Source organism: Equus przewalskii, chromosome 3 (genome assembly GCF_037783145.1).
Source record: "Equus przewalskii isolate Varuska chromosome 3, EquPr2, whole genome shotgun sequence".
Classification (NCBI taxonomy): Eukaryota; Metazoa; Chordata; class Mammalia; order Perissodactyla; family Equidae; genus Equus; species Equus przewalskii.
Genome location: NC_091833.1, coordinates 77,228,099 through 77,240,687, shown reverse-complemented (window position 1 = coordinate 77,240,687; position 12,589 = coordinate 77,228,099). Strand labels below are relative to the sequence as shown.

At 40.4% G+C, this 12,589-nt stretch overlaps 1 long non-coding RNA gene across 5 annotated transcripts in view; it reads right to left on the bottom strand.

The window, feature by feature from the left end:
• LOC139082580 (uncharacterized) overlaps positions 1 to 12,589 on the bottom strand; it is a 140,543-nt gene that overhangs the window by 105,757 nt on the left and 22,197 nt on the right. For 4 of the 5 annotated variants that reach the window (XR_011538733.1, XR_011538737.1, XR_011538735.1 and 1 more), the window contains one exon: positions 3,097 to 3,220. This is a non-coding gene — a long non-coding RNA (uncharacterized lncRNA). The remainder of the gene's footprint in view (positions 1 to 3,096; positions 3,221 to 12,589) is intronic. The other variant, XR_011538736.1, reaches the window with a different exon arrangement.

Here is a 12,589-nt window from a genome sequence, read left to right as displayed (position 1 = left end):
AGTTCATTTTGCATTTGTTCTTTTCTGGGGAAGCAGAAGAGAAAAGTTTTCATTATAAAGATGGAGTATGTCTGTTTTTATTCATTGTCTGTTCATACGACAATAGAGGAAAAGGGTGCCGTGAAAACAGAACAAGGAGACTGAAACGCTGGGTCTGCTTCACTGCTCAGCAGCTGGGTGACCTACAGCAAATCATGGAACTCTCTGAGCTGCGGTTTTCTCTTCAGCAAAAAAGAAGCAATAATTCCTACCCCGCCTAGCTTGTGAGGCTCTTAGAAAGATAGAGTTTCTATTTTTGAAAATTCTAAAGAGTGATAGAAATGGAAGGTATGAAGCCTGTATCACTCTGCAATATTATACCCAAGGGTCTCAGACCTTTTTTCCCTGTATTTTCCCCTAAAGGCTCCCCAACATGCTCCACCCTAAACTTAACCCCCACTGCTTCCTACTGTCACAGCACCCTCCCTCTGGCACGATTCTCTTATTTCTGGAAAATGCACCCAATACCCAAGGATCACTCAGCACAGAGTCAAGAGCTGACTGTCAGCAAGAAAGAAAGGCAGACCAAAGAAATGAAGGCCACGTTAAAGGAAAGCATTTTGCTTTCATGCCTCTGCCTACAAGGTCCACATGAAAGTGAGTATAACATAGAAAACTCTGGCTGCTAGAGCTCCCGTGGTGGAGGCTGTAGGATACTTGCTGGTGGAACACAGAGTACAGAGGGCAAGTTGTCCCAAGAAAAATCCAGGTGGGTATAATGCACTGGCCCTAGAGCCATACTACAGGATCTTTGATAGCTGTGTGACCTTGAGCAAATGAGTCCTTCTGTGCCTCAGTTTCCTCATCCACAAAGAAAGACTATAACAATGGCACCTACTCCATAGGCTTTTGTGAGGATTCAATGAATGAACATGGATAGGGTACTTAGCAATGTAGCTGGAGCAAGTAAGTGATATGTGAGTATTGGTGGTGATGATGGTGATGGCGGTGATGGTGGTGATGATGGTGATGACGGTGACGGTGGTGGTGGTGGTGGTGATAATAGTGGTGATGGTGATGGTGGTTTTGATTACGCCTTCCACTGCTTCCACACAAAGCTAAGAGACAGAACAGAGGAGAGAAAGAAGTGCCCTAAGAAGAGGCAGCAAGCCTCTGCTTTCCACAGAGGGTACACTGAGGGAACCCAGGTGTCTTAGTCCGTTCAGGCTGCCATAACAACATACCATAGACTGGGTGACTCAAACAACAAACATTTATTTCTCACTGTTATGGAGGCTGGAAGTCCAAGATTAAGGCTCTAGGAGATCAGGCGTCTGGTGAAGGCCTATTTCCTGGTTCGCAAACGGCCAACACCTCCATGTGTTCTCACATGAGGGAAGGGGCGAGAGAACTCTCCCAACTCTCTTTTATAACGTCACTAATAACCTTCTAAAGGCTCCACCTCCTAATACCATCATATTGGGGGTTAGGATTTCAACATACGAATTGGGCAGGCGGGGCAGGGGGGTGGGTGGACGACACACAAACATTCACTATTGCACCAGGCTTCTTCGAGGTCAGGCCATGCAGAGGTCTTACAACAGCAAATTAGAAACAATAAGAGCCCAGGTTATAGAAATAGGGCCATCATTAGACTGTGAACTTTCCACAACTTCATTCAGACAGACTGAAACGTCTAGCAATTTCTATTAAAACTCTGATAAAAGGAAGAGCCCATTCCAGTGCTCACATGCATGGGGTGCAGAGGAGTACGACACAGAGAAGCCCCTCTGGGACAACGCAAAGCCAGGGCCAAGAAAGGAAATGAGCCAAGGCACATGGAGCCAGGGCAGAATGGTTCCCCTGGCCTCTCTCCACTGAAGGGGTGCCTGCGTTCACAGTGAGGAGAGATGGTTAACACCTGACCCATATCCTTCATGTGTTTAATATTGGGCTTTTGTTTTATTAAGACATTTGCTTAGGCTAACTCTTTAATAAAGTGTTTATAGCTCATCCCATAGATTGGGTTCAGGAATGAAGTATTTTATTTCATTCACTCAGCAGCTATTTATGGATTGCTACAGAATTCCACAGCCTGTGCTCAGGAATGAGAGTCCAGAGCTCACAGCTTAGTGGGAGAGATAGAATGGTAAACAACTGTTACACTGTGGACTCCAGTCCGACATGAGTAACAAGAATGCAGGGCCAGGGAAGCACTGGAAAAGTTAGAAGGGCAGATTGAAGGGCCTTGAAGCCTTGTGAGGAGTTTGGACTTTATTTTGAGGGCAATGGGAGCCACTGAAGGATATACCAAGGTAAATGCTCTGCCAGTATTGTCACAAATGCTCACACTGATGAACCCCACATATCTCATCCAGATTCTGAAAACCCAGAATGAACTGAATTAAAACCTCCCCTAGCAAAATCACGACCACCCAGGGATTATTCCTTTGGGCAGTAGCTCTAATTTATATTATATTCCCCCAGCAGCAGTACAGAACTAGGCAATGGCTTCCCTGAGGTCTCAGGAAGAGGCACAACTTCACTCAGATGGACTGAAACCCAGGAGTCCTCTCTTTTTTAAAAAACAGGAATTATATTTAGGCAAGCAATGCTTCCATGTACTGTGAGGTTCCCAAGATTAGCATAAGATCAGAGATGCCCAAGGCCAGAGCTTTGCCCGTTGGCTACTAAAATTCTAAAGGCAAAAGGAAGGAATTTGAGTCATTTTAGAGGTAAAAATAGAGTACGCTGGATGGAGGCCAGGCACCATTGTAATAATCAAGACACTGCTTGTTCTATGTTTGAGGAATAATGTCAAAATTCACACCAGAAATGTTTACCTTATTTTCTAAAACCCCATGAGAAACCTTTCTCAGTGGCAGCTGCAGAGTTTCTATAAAGGAGTGACTTAGGGCCAATAACCTGCTTGGAGGAGATTCGTCCCAAAGCCACATTTGCGTCACTAGTACACTGCTTTAATTCAGGTTGTATGATCATTTGTAATGGCTTGGAGATTAAAGAGAGGGGGTTAAAATACTCCTAAATTGCCCTTCTGTCATGCCAATGCTATCTAACAACAAATGTGGTGTACTTCACGGAGGGTAATTCACTTACGAGGCTGATAAATACCACTGATGGGAAATGAAGGCCCAGCTCCTAGAAGGAAATGTGACTATAATACCTAAGTCGTTTTGTCCACTCATGTCTTCTTCCCATTCTACAGGGACAATCTCTGCACCTAGGAATGAAGCGAAAGCATAACTGTCGTTACCCGTGGGCATGACATTTAGTCTGAACTAAATGTGACGTATAATTTGAGGAGCACTGGGAGATCTCACTCCATTTCTCTCCACCCTCCAAGCCCTGCCTGGTGCAGAAAATTCCCACAGTTTTTACTTTTTTGAGTGAAGACATTAAAAGCTACTACGAAAATGCACATTTTATCTGGGAGGGGTAGCACACTGAGTCATTAATAATAACAATTACTCGAATGACTTCATCTGGTCATCCGGCCAGTTACTGGGTAGTTTCCAGGGTAATAGTAAAGATGCCTTTAGATCCTGGGGAGAAGGCCAGAAGACGTTTGTCTGAAAGACAGACGCTGGGTGTGGGCCCAGGAAGACGCCAAAAAGAACCTTACGGCTTCCCCATTTTGCTGGGACTGGCCTGGCCTCATTGTTTGAGTGGTTTGGGGTGAGATCATGAGAATTATTCTGGCTAGAGCTGATTGCTTTATTGTAAACTTCAGGCTGTGAGAAGAGACTGGATGGAGTGCCTGGGTTACACATTGATCAACTGTGCAAATGTATATGTTTCACTTAAAATCTTAGAGCCTCACTTTCTCATAAAAAGTGAGAATAATAATATAGGCCTACTAACCTCAGAGAGCACTGTGAAAATCAAGTAAATTAATGAATGTAGGAATGCTTTGCAAATAAAAGAGGGTTATTCAAAGGACATGTTTAATCCAGCAATCACGTTCCTTGGTATTTACCCAAAAGAGCTGAAAACTTATGTTCACACGAAGATCTGCCTGCAAATTGGCAATTATGAAATTGCCAATATGTACAAGCAACAAAGATGTCCTTCAATAAGTGAATGGGTAAACAAAATGTGGTACATCCATACAGTGGAATATTATTCAGCAATAAAAAGGAATGAGCTATCAAGCCATGTAAGGGCATGGAGGAAACTTACATGCATATTACTAAGTGAAAGAAGCCAGTCTGAAAAGACTAAATACTGTACTATTCCAATTAAATGACCTTCTGGAAAAGGCAAAACTATGGAGACAGTATGATCAGTGGTTGTTAGGGATCTGGAAGGAGGAGAGGAAGAACAGATGGAGCACAGGGGATTTTTAGGGCAGTGAAGCTATTCTGCATGATACTGGAATAGTTGATACACGTCATTATCCATTTGTCAAAGCCCATAGGACACGAAGAATGAACTTGACACCAAAGCCCATGCTCATTATGCTGTGCTGCCAGCAAACTTTTTCACGAGGTGTTTGAATGGCTTGTTTGTATCTTTTTGCTTTTCTTTAGTTTCTAAATTTCCTAAAAGTGGGATTATCTTTCTAATTAAAAACAGACAAAATAAATTTTATTTTTTTAAAGAAGGAATGAGTGCCCATATACAAACAAAATGTTTTGCTTTTTCCTAAAATGGATGTTAGAATGGCACAGCAGAGGTTGAAAGAAGATCCAGTGTAAGTGAGCTGACAACTGAGTGGGATTAGAATTCTCAGCTTTCTTCATTCACCTTTCAACAAAGTCCCATTGCTAGAAACACTGTGAGTAAGTAGGACTTAACATTTAGTGGGTCATGACTCCTCTGAGAATCTGTTGAAAGCCACGGACCCTCTTCCCTGGACAATGTGATAAGCATGTGCATGCACCCGCAAACAAGCATACATTTTGCACACAATTTCAGAAGACGGACAAATGCAACCATGCCTATGAATGTGTGCCAGGTACAGAGCCGCTGATATAAGGTAACATAAGAAGTCATATTTTGTCTGATTTGTTGAAGCTCAGTGACATCTCTGGCATCATTGTCTACACAATAAACCATAGATGGCAGCGTTGTTTCCCAAGATGTCTTACTGTCAGTAGGGACGTGCTCTGAGGTCTTTGTTGGTGGGACGATGGATTTCAGCAGCTTCATCTGCATTCTTGACTGATTCCCTTATAAGTGATTGGGGATGATGCAGAGGACAACTAACAGGCTACGTGGATATGAACGCATGAGGAAAATCACGAAAACAACACAAGGGTAACTCCCAGGAGTGTATCCCTTTACACTTAGAAAGCATTTTCATACCTTCGATCTCAGTTGAACTTCCACAGCCCTATGAAGAGAGAATCATTGGCCCTATCTTACATATAACCCAGACCTCTACTCTCAACTTCATCTGCAAGAGCTGACTATATTTTGGCCAAACCCCAAGCCTAATACAAAGTCAACCCCTTCACCACGCCAATGAGAAATCCAATTGATTTAATTAAGCATATCATAATCTTTCCAGGATTAAGATTCATGGAGCCCCTGGAAGTGTCATCTCACATAGTACATAGCTCCTCAAAATTCCAGTAAGACTTCTCCCAAGTCTCTTCTCCTCTTCCACTCCCCAGATCCTCCCCACAATCCTCCTTTCCCTTCTGTATTACACATCGCAGCTTCCTTCTTTCCCATGAATAAGGGGCTTATTAAAGCATCTTATCAACAAAGCTAATGCATTAGACATTTGCAGGGTGTTTTATTTGTTTTATTTTGTTTCCTTATCTTGCCATCCAGCACCCACTTCCTTTTCTAGTGGTAATAGCTCTCATTTTTCTTTGGAGAGCCATTCCTCCCCAGTTCCCAGTCCATGTGGTCCCAGAAGAGCTAGCACCACAATCATATGACTCCAGCCAAGCCAATCAGAGCCTCACATTCTCCTGGTCAGTGATTGGCTTGGGAACAGATGAGTGACTCCTCAGACACAAGGAAGCCCTATGAGACTTTTGCTGAAGATTCTGGAAGATAGGATTTTATCCGGTTAGATATGAAGCTGAGAGAACATGAAATCTAGAGCTTCTGCCACCATCTTGCAATAAATGGAGCCTAAAACAAAGGTACACACTAAAGATAGATGAAGGGTGGCATGAAACCAAGTTTTGATGATATAATTTGGGCCTGATGTCAGCAACATCTGAAGCCAACCGTAGTGAACTGAATAGTGGCCACAAAGATATATCCACACTATTCCCTGGAACACGTAAATGTTACCTTATTTGGCAAAAAGTGGATATTACCTTATGTGGCACAAAATATGAGTAAGTTAAGAATCTTGCAAGGAGGAGCTTATCCAGGATTATCCAGCCCTAAATGCAATCACATGCATCCCTACAAGAGAGAGGGAGATTAATGCAGACAGAAGAAGAGAAAGCAGACACACAGAGGAGAAGCTGATACGAAGATGAAGGCAGAGATTATAGTGACACGGCCATAATCTCTCCAATTGTGGTTCTAATCATGATTCCTAGGAACACCAAGGAATGCCACGTAGCCACCAGAAGCTAGAAGAGTCCTGTTTCCCCAGAGCCTCTAGGAGGAACGCAGCCTTGCCAACACCTTGATTTCGTACTTCTGGCCTCCAGAACAGTGAGATAATAAATTTCTGTGATTTTAAGCCACCAGGATTGCAGGAATTAGAAAACTAATGTACTAGCCTTATCCCTGGGACTTTTCATTTACTGAGCCAATAAACTCCCCTTTTTTCTTAGGCCATTTTAAGTTGAGCTTTTTCGTCACTTGCGGCAGGAAGACTTATAAATGACACAGCCGATCTGTCCTTAAAAATGAAGTCCCATAACAGCCATTAAGATGATAAAACTTTTCTCCATCTCATTACATACAAATGAGGAAACTTTTCAAGGAGATGAAATAATTTTCTCAAAGTGCTACCACAAGTACATCCAAGACAAGCATCACAAGTATAAAATCCAAGATTTTGTAACATGACTCGAACCTAGTCCTTCTGACTCCACAGGTCATGCTCTGCAGGATGCATTTTGTTCATATCTAGGGAGCATAGAAATGACTACACATATGGGTCCACCTTCAAACAATGATACAGATAACAGCATTATCACTAGTGTTATTACCTTAAACTGTTAGCTTTCCAACACTTATCAAAACATCAGCTCAAAAAGCGAAGTACAGGAGGCCATTTGAAGAGTTTTAGTCCATCCATTCTGTCAGAGCCTCTGAAATTCTGGGTTTGGATAAAGTTGAACCCACAGACCATTTCTTATTTGGGCCACAGCACCTTAGGCCCTTTCACAACTACCTTCACTGTAACTGTGTTTTAAGGTCACATCCTTAACTTTAATGGAAGAATATCTATTACTGCTTTTACCACAAAAATATTTCTAGGGTCATTGTGTACTACCCATTTGAGTATTCCCTATGAAAATCTCACCTGAAGAATTTATTATATAAGCAAGTACTAGAAAAAAACTTTTTTCCCTCTTAAAGAACTGGTTTGCTCCCGCCATTTTTATACTGAACTTTATTTCACTGGTGACATTTCTCTTTTGGCTTTGCCTGCCCAAAAGCTCACAGTCAAAGTTCGAGTCCTATTCCAGCACCTATGTTAATCCTTACAGTAAGTATGCATATTTATATTCTTTCCCATAGATGTGATTTTCATCTTCTATTTCAAGTGGAATTCTAAATGGAGTATGTGATGATTAATTTTTCCCGTCAACTTGACTGGGCCATGGAGTGCCTAGACATTTGGTTAAACATTAAACATTATTTCTGGGTGTGTCTGGGAAGGTATTTCTGGATGAGATTAACATTTGAATTGATAGACTGAGTAAAGCAGATTGCTCTCCCCAGTGTGGGTGGGCCTCATCTAATCCATTCAAGGCCTAAACAGAATAAAGGGCTGAGTGAGAAAGCTGGGACATCGGTTCTCTCCCGCCCTAGATCTCCTGGGTCTCCGTCTAAGCCTCCATGGTTACACGAGCCAATTCCATAATAAATCTCTGGATTATATACATATATATATATATTCCATTGGTTCTGTTTCTCTGGAGAACCCTAACTAATATGAGGTATAAAACATAAATCAGGGGCTGGCCCCGTGGCCGAGTGGTTAAGTTCACGCTCCGCTGCAGGCGGCCCAGTGTTTCGTTGGTTCGAATCCTGGGCACGGACATGGCACTGCTCATCAGACCACGCTGAGGCAGCGTCCCACATGCCACAACTAGAGGAACCCACAACGAAGAATATACAACTATGTACCGGGGGGCTTTGGGGAGAAAAAGGAAATAATAAAATCTTTAAAAAAAAAAAAAAAAACATAAATCATACAGAGTAAAAATTACCTGAAAAAACGACTTATGTTGCCCTAACACGCAGTATATAATAAAGTACACATAAAAAACATAATTTTAAATATAGTTACTATTTCATTCAAATCCTTGAATTCCTATATGTATGTATATACATATATACACACATACGTACATATATATACATATATATATATTCACTTTCATGTACCAGATATATGTATGTATGTGTGTGTGTGTGTGTGTGTGCTTGTGTGTGTATTTCCATATAGTTTTGAGTATAGGGCAATCTGCTGCTACCAACATCTCTTTAAAGATATGATCAATTCCAAAAGATATGAATTAATATTTATAGCCAAAGCAATCCTGAGAAAAAGAACAAAGCCAGAAGTATCACATGCTCTAAATTCAAAATAAACTACAAAGCTATAGTAATCAAAATAGCATAGTACTGGCAGAAAAACAGCCACACAGATAAATGGTAAAGAATTGAGAGCCCAGAAATAAAACCACACATCCATGGACAGGTAATCTTTGACAAAGAAGCCAAGAACATACAATGGAGAAAGGAAAGTCTCTTCAATAAATAGCGTTGGGAAAACTGGACAGCCACATGCAAAAGAATGAAAGCAGGTTATCTTATGCCATACACAAAAATTAACTCAAAATGGATTAAAGACTTGAATGTAAGACCTGAAACCATGAAACTCCTAGAAGAAAACATAGGCAGTACACTCTTCAACACTGGTCTTAGCAGTATCTTTTTGAATATCATGTCTCCTTATGCAAGGAAAACAAAAGAAAATATAAACACATGGGACTACATCAGACTAAAAAGCTTCTGTAGGGCAAAGGAAACCATCAAAAAATGAAAAGACAACCCATCAATTAGGAGAAAATATTTGCAAATCATGTATCCAATAAGGGGTTGATTTCCAAAATATGTAAAGAACTCATACAACTCAACAACGAAAAAAACAACCTGATCAAAAAATGGGCAGAGCATATGAAGAGGCATTTTTCCAAGGAAGATATATGGATGCCCAACAGGCACATGAAAAGATGCTCAACATCACTAATTATTAGGGAAATGCAAATCAAAAGTACAATGAGATATCACCTCACACCTGTCAGGATGGCTATTATTAAAATGACAAGAAATAGCAAGAGTTGGAGAAGATGTGGACAAAAGGGAACCCTCATACACTGCTGGTGGGAATGTAAACTGGTACAGCCACTATGGAAAATAGTATGATTTCTCAAAAAATTAAAAGTAGAAATACCATATGATCCAGCTATTCCACTTCTGGGTATTTATCCAAAGAACATGAAAATACTAATTCAAAAAGATATGTGCACCTCTGTGTTCATTGCAGCATTATTCACAATAGCCAAAACTTGGAAGCAATCCAAGTGCTCATCAACAGACGAGTGGATAAAGAAGACGTGTTATATATACAATGGAATACTACTACTCAGCCATAAAAAAAAAGACAAAATCATGCCATTTGCAATAACATGGATAGACCTTGAGGGTATTATGCTAAGCGAAATAAGTCAGACAGAGAAGGAAAAATATCATATGATTTCATTCATACATGGAAGATAAACAAACAAAAAACCACATAGATAAGGCAAACAGATTGGTGGTTACCAGAGGGAAAAGAGATGAGGGAAGGCAAAAACAGTAAAGGGGCACATATGTATGGTGATGGATGGAAACTAGACTTTTGGTGGTGAACATGATGCAGTCTATACAGAAGCCAAATTATAATGATGTACACCTGAAATTTATACAATGTGATAAACCAATGTGACCTCAATAAAATAAAATTTAAAAAAATAATTAATATTTACAAAGCACTATACTGTTTACAAAGCTTCTGTACCCACAAACTTTATTCTAATCCTCACATTTTCCATTTTCAGACAAGGAAAATGAGGCTTCTAAAATTTAACAAATATTAACCAGAACCAAAGTAAACAAATCCTTACCTAAATAAGAAAGGTGTTCATACTACAAATGCACCAACAGAGGGACAACTAATCAAGCACCATGAAAAATTACAGTAACGCTATATCACAAAAAGAAAACAACAATTCTGACACCAAACTGGAAGTCATGGAAGATTGTGATCTAACTGATAGAGAGTTCAAAATAGCTGTCACAGAGAAACTCAATGAGCTACAAGAAAACTCAGAAAGACAGTTCAATGAGTTCAGGAATAAAATTAATGAACAAAAGGAGTACTTCACAAAAGAGACTGAAACTCTAATAAAGAACCAAACAGAAATTCTGGAGCTGAAGAACTCAGTAAGTGAGATGAAGAATAAGGTAGAAAGCATTGGAAATAGAGCAGACCATAGGGAAGAGAGAATCAGCAAGCTTGAAGATAGAAATCTAGAAATTACTCAGGTGGAAGAGGACAGAGACCTAAGACTTTTAAAAAAATGAAGAAATTATACAAAATATATCCGACTCAATTAGGGAAATGAACATAAGGATAATGAACATCCAAGAAGGAGAAGGGTGGGAGAAGGGAGCAGAGAGCTTATTTAAAAAATAGTAGCTGAGAACTTCCCAAACCTGGGAAAGGAACTGGATATACAAGTACATGAAGCTAATAGAACACCTAGTGATCTCAATGCAAAAGTCCTTCTCCAAGACACATTATATTAAAACTGTCAAAAGTCAATGACAAAGAAAGAATATTATAGGCAGCCAGGGGGAAAAATAACCTGCAAAGGAACCCCCATTAGGCTATCAGCAGATTTCTCAGCAGAAACTCTACAGACAAGGAGAAAGTGGAGTGATACTTTCAAAATATTGAAAGGTAAAAACTGTCAGCCAAGAATACTCTATCTAGTAAAGTAATCTTTCAGATATGAAGGAGAAATAAAGCCTTCCCCAGACAAACAAAAGCTGAGAGAGCTCATTGCCACTAAACCTGCCTTACAAGAAATCTTGAAAAAAGCCCTCCTACCTGAAACAAAAAGGCAAAGGTTGGGGCCAGCCCCATGGCCAAGTGGTTAAGTTCGTGCACTCCACCAAGTTCGGCGGGCCAGGGTTTTGCCGGTTTGGATCCTGGGTGTCTATATGGCACTGCTCATCAAGCCATGCTGAGGTGGTATCCCACACAGCACAACCAGAGGTACTCACAGCTAGAATATCCAGCTAAGTACTGGGGGACTTTGGGGAAAAGAAGAAGGCAAAAAAAAAAAAAAGGCAAAGGTTTACAAAGCTTTGAGCAAGGTGATAAACAGATAGAATCAAAAAATTGCACTCTACATCAGAATAGGTTAGTAAACACTATTATAACATAAAGGTTCCAGGGGAAAAAAAGCTTTAAAAATAACCGTAACCACTTCAATTTGGTAACAACTTCACAATACAAAATGGGGTAATTTGTGACAACAAAAACATAGAAGAAGAAGAGGAAAAGAATGGAAACTGCACAGGCTAATGAAGATAAGACACTATCAGCAGAAAAAGGACTACCTCATCTATGAGCTCTTTTGTACAAACCTCATGGTAACCACAAAACAAAAATTCAGAGTAGTCACAAAATATAAAAAAAGAAGAAACTGAGACACATGTCATGGAAAAACACAAAACTGAAATAGCAGACAGAAACACAAGGAAAAAGAAACTGTGGAAACATAGAACCACCAGAAAGGAAAAGATAAAATGGAGGTATTAAGCCCTCACTCATCAATAATCACCCTAAATGTAAATGGATTGAATTCATCAATCAAAAGGCACAGAGTGGATGGATGGATTAAAAAACAAGACGCAACAGTATGCTGCCTCTAGAAGACCCATCACAGCTCTAAAGACAAACATAGGCTCAGAGTGAAGGGATGGAAGATGACACTCCAAGCAAATGGCCAACAAAAGAAAGCAGGTGTAGAAAGTTTAAGGAACGCACCTGGTCTCCACTACTAAAAAGTGTCAGCTCTGGGGTCTGAACCAAAATCTTCTGGAGCCAGAAGATCCTTGGACTGGAGTACTGATCCAAGGGAACAGAATGTGATATTTACCTTTTAAGGGATTCCCTTGATATCAGCTCAAGTATAACAACCCTCCATTTGAGAGTTACATATACTTGCATAACTGCCTATAACACAAAAGAATAAGAAGACTTACTTTGAGCTTCTGGTCACTCTCTGGTTCCACAGAGAAGCTCAGCAACGAAGCCAAGGGGCCTTCACTGCTCATCCTTCCAGGGTTGCTTTAACCTAAATGGCACTTTGCTGAG